The 4,113-nt window shown below is 49.8% G+C and overlaps 1 non-coding gene across 1 annotated transcript; it reads left to right on the forward strand.

Annotated features, from left to right (window-relative positions):
• Positions 1–2,503: 2,503 nt before the first annotated feature.
• LOC119922717 lies at positions 2,504–2,640 on the forward strand. The gene has a single exon (XR_005448706.1). It is a non-coding gene; the product is annotated as a small nucleolar RNA SNORA7 (small nucleolar RNA).
• The last annotated feature ends 1,473 nt before the right edge of the window (positions 2,641–4,113 follow it).

The following is a 4,113-nucleotide window of genomic DNA, read 5'->3' on the forward strand; positions in this document are numbered from 1 at the left end:
CAGACACATAAAATAAGTCAGAGGCCACTGCGGTAGGATTGAAAGAGGCCAGCAGAGGTAGGTATACCCCTCCTTGTCAGGAATCCCCTCCCTTTCCTGGAACAGTCTAGGAAGTTAAGAATTCCTACAAGAGCTCGTTGTCTCTAGACTGTAAGCTCATTGTGGGCAGGGAACATATCTGTTTATTGTTCTTTCTTACTCTCCCAAGCGTTTAGTACAGTGCTCTGCACAAAGTAAACATTCAGTAAATACGATTGAATGAATGAATGAATGAATGAAAAAGATCCCTTTAACATAGCATGAAGTGATAAACAACAAAGGAGGAGTGGAGGAGTCAGTGAACCAATTCAGAATTTTAATTTTTTTTTTTTAGCATTTGTTAAGCACTTACTATGTGCCAGGCACTGTACTTAGCACTTGGGGTAGATACCAGCTAATCAGATTGGACACAGTCCCTGTCCCATCTAGGGCTCACGGTCTCAACCCCTATTTTACAGATGAGGGAACTGAGGCACAGAAAAGTGAAGTGACTTGCCCAGGGTCACACAGTAGGCAAGTGGCAGAGCTGGGATTAGAGCCCAGGTCCTTCTGACTTCCAGGCCCTGGCTCTATCCATTAGGCCATGCTGCTTCTGTAATACTACTTATATTGGCATTTTCCATAGTCTACAAAATGCCAAGGCTTGACCTCTGTGGTGTTTGATTCAATTTGTCCTTGTCCCAAAGGTTTCCCGGGTTATCGATAGGCGTGGTCTCAGCACTCACTTGTTATAACTGTCTTTGATCTGTAATTCTACTCAAGTGCCTAGTATCTGAGCCCCTAGGTGGGTCCAAGTAGATTTTTTAGTGGGAGATTCCCCCCCACATTTAGGGGATCTCTGAAACCTTCCAGCTTGTCCATTTCAAATATAAGTGTAACTGGAGTTTCAAACCTATAGATTTATTCTTGCCATATTTTCTGCCAAGGTAACCATGAAGGTGATGATGATGATAATAATAATAATAACAATAACTGTAGTATCTCTTAACCATTTACAATGTGCCAAGCACTGTTCTAAGCACTGGGGTAGATACAGGCTTATGGGGTCGGACAGAGACCGTGTCCCAAATGGGGCTCACAGCCCTAATGCCCATTTTACAGATGAGGGAACTGAGTCACAGAGAAGTGAAGCGACTTGCTCAAGGTCTCACAGTAGACATGTGGCGGAGCCAGGATTGGAACCCATGACCTTTTGACTCCCAGGCCTGGGCTCTATCCACTATCCTATACTTTGGATGTCCAGCCCAGACAGCTCTAGGGGAAATAGTGTCTCCTTCCACCCCCTCTCCCCCCCGCACTGAAAACACGGCCCAGGACCCAGGAGTGGCATGCTCCCTGTGGTCTGTGGGAAGCCTGTCGGGCTCTGAGACCATTTCATTCATTTAATCGTATTTATTGAGCGCTTACTGTGTGCAGAGCACTGCACTAAGTGCTTGGGAAGTACAAGTTGACAACATATGGAGACGGTCCCTACCCAACAACGGGCTCACAGTCTAGGAGGGGGAGACAGACAACAAAACATATTAACAAAATAAAATAAATAGAATAGTAAATATGTACAAGTAAATTAAATAGAGTAATAAATCTGTACAAACATATATACAGGTGCTGTGGGGAGGGGAAGGGGGTAGGGCAGGGGGGATGGGGAGGGGGAGAGGAAGGAGGGGGCTCAGTCTGGGAAGGCCTCCTGGAGGAGGTGAGCTCTCAGAAGGGCTTTGAAGGGAGGAAGAGAGCTAGCTTGGCAGATGTGCGGAGGGAGGGCATTCCAGGCCAGAGGGAGGATGTGGGCCGGGATTCGACGGCGGGACGGGCGAGAATGAGGCACAGTGAGGAGGTTAGCGGCAGAGGAGCAGAGGGTGCGGGCTGGGCTGGAGAAGGAGAGAAGGGAGGTGAGGTAGGAGGGGGCGAGGCGATGGAGAGCCTTGAAGCTGAGAGTGAGGAGTTTTTGCTTGATGCGTAGGTTGACTGGTAGCCACTGGAGATTTTTGATGGGGGGAGTAACGTGCCCAGAGCGTTTCTGCACAGAGATGATCCAGGCAGCGGCGTGAAGTATAGACTGAAGTGGGGAGAGACAGGAGGATGGGAGATCAGAGAGGAGGCCGATGCAGTAATCCAGTCGGGATAGGATGAGAGATTGAACCGGCAGGGTAGCGGTTTGGATGGAGAGGAAAGGGGGGAACTTGGCGATGTTGCGGAGGTGAGACCGGCAGGTTTCGGTGACGGACTGGATGTGAGGGCTGAACGAGAGAGCGGAGTCGAGGATGTCGCCAAGTTTGAGGGCTGGTGAGATGGGAAGGATGGTAGTGCCGTCTACAGTGATGGGAAAGTCAGGGAGCGGGCAGGGTTTGAGACCAGGGTTAAGCCAAGCGGCCCAGAGCCGCTTGGCTTAAACAAAGAGGAATTTCCATTTCCTCTTGTCGGGCAATCATTGAGCACTTATTATGTGGAGAGCACTGTACTAAGGCCCCTCACAGGGTCATGCCTGGAGAGTTTCCAGTACTCTACCAGTCTCGATTACCAGAGGGAGATTAAGCAGAGGCCTATCCGTTCCATTCCTAGCTTGGGCCATGGCTAGCGAGTGGAAGGGAATCTGTTACAAGTCAAAACTCGCCTGTGCTGGGCACCAGCGGCAAGCGAGAGAGTTGAGGGCGGAGACTCAAGTTTACTGTGCGAAAGGTGGCGATGGTAAACCACTTCCAGATTTTTACCAAGAAAACAATCTGTATACACTACCAGAACGATGGCAGATGCAAGTGGGACGTTCTGGGAGAGATGCGTCCATAGTGTCTCTATGGGTCGGAGAGGACTCGACAGCACAAGACAGCAACTGCACTAGGGTTTTGGGAGAGTACCTGGAGCCCTGCCCTGGTTCTTGCCCTCTGCTATGGGTGCGGCTGGGCCCCACTGCCTCCCCGACTCACAACCCTGTGGAACACTCTCTCTGTCTATCTCTGGCTCTGTTTCCCTCTCTTCACTCCATATCTCTGTCTTTCTCTCTTACTCTTCTTTCTGTCTCTCCATTCTCTCTGTGTCTATCTCTCTCTTCTCTCTCTCTCTGTCTCTCTTCTCTCTCTCTTTCTCTCTCCCCTGGGGAGGGGGCCACCTTTGGTGACATCTCCATTGGTCAGGGGCTCTAACTTGGGGGGAGAACGGGGCCCTCCCTACCAATACAACTGCTCTCTTCACATTCCAGGCCAATGACTTCACTTCCTCCTCCTCCTCCTCCTCCTCTCTTGGCTTTAACTGGCTCCCCTTTCCTGCCGGCTCTCTGGCCAAGCTCCAGGTGGGGTAAAGGTGGGTTGCTCATGAGCCAACCAGTTGGGGCACAGGCTGGGCAGCCCACCCTGACCCCTTCCTGCCCCCACCCCAGCCTCTGCCCTCCCCAGCTCCCCAAGGTCTTCCAGGGGTCCAGACAGACAGAGCCTGGGCCTGGGAATCAGAAGGACCTGGGTTCTAATGCCGATTCTGCCACGTATCTGCTGTGAGACCTTGGGCAAGTCACTTTACTTCTCTGGGCCTCAGTTTCTTCATCTGGAAAATGGAGATTAAGAGAGTGAGCCCAAGCTTCTTAACTTGTATCTACTCCGGCACTCTGAACAGTGCTTGGCACCTAGTGAGCGCTTAACAAATACCATTATTATTAATAATAATAACACTATTAATAATCATAATGGTAGTAGTAGTAATAGTAATGCTAACTTTGTTAACTGCTTAGTACATGCTAAGCAGTGAGTGTAATAAGCACTGGGGTAGATACAATATCATCAGATCGGACACAGTCCCCATCCCACGTGGGCCTCACAGTCCATGAGGGAGGGAGAAGAGGAATTTACTCCCCTTTTTGCCGATGAGGACATTGAGGCCCAGAAAAGTTAAGTGGCTTGTCCGAGGTCACGCAGCAGGCAAGGTTCGGTGGTCAACATTCTAAAGTTCCCCTGTCATTTTACATAATTCATTACATTAAACGTGACACAAGAACACCCTTGTTCAGTTGAAAATCACTTTGGCAACAAAGCCCAGGTAGGATTTAGTCCTACAAATTAGTCTATCTCCCGGCCTTACTACATGCACAAC

Source organism: Tachyglossus aculeatus, unplaced genomic scaffold (genome assembly GCF_015852505.1).
Source record: "Tachyglossus aculeatus isolate mTacAcu1 unplaced genomic scaffold, mTacAcu1.pri scaffold_121_arrow_ctg1, whole genome shotgun sequence".
Taxonomy (NCBI): Eukaryota; Metazoa; Chordata; class Mammalia; order Monotremata; family Tachyglossidae; genus Tachyglossus; species Tachyglossus aculeatus.